This window comes from Penaeus monodon, chromosome 34 (assembly GCF_015228065.2).
Source record: "Penaeus monodon isolate SGIC_2016 chromosome 34, NSTDA_Pmon_1, whole genome shotgun sequence".
Classification (NCBI taxonomy): domain Eukaryota; kingdom Metazoa; phylum Arthropoda; class Malacostraca; order Decapoda; family Penaeidae; genus Penaeus; species Penaeus monodon.
Window position 1 is genome coordinate 8,029,987 of NC_051419.1, and position 208 is coordinate 8,030,194.

At 37.0% G+C, this 208-nt stretch overlaps 1 protein-coding gene across 1 annotated transcript in view; it reads right to left on the reverse strand.

The window, feature by feature from the left end:
- The window catches only part of LOC119594564 (cytochrome P450 2L1-like), a gene marked incomplete in the record, with an annotated part of 10,500 nt that overhangs the window by 5,453 nt on the left and 4,839 nt on the right, over nt 1-208 (reverse strand).

Consider the following 208-nt stretch of genomic DNA (forward strand, 5'->3'; position numbering starts at 1 on the left):
GTTGTGTATATCATGCTGGTTTTATGTAGGGAGAAAACTTGGTAACTGCAGATGCTTTATTCTGATTATTTTTCATCTAATATCTCAGTTTTATATCAATTTCTTGAGCAGTTATCTAATTTCTAACTCACTCGAAATATCCCTCTCACCATATTCCCATACCTGTACACTTATATACAACGCAAGGTACCCGATCCCTCCTCCCCCA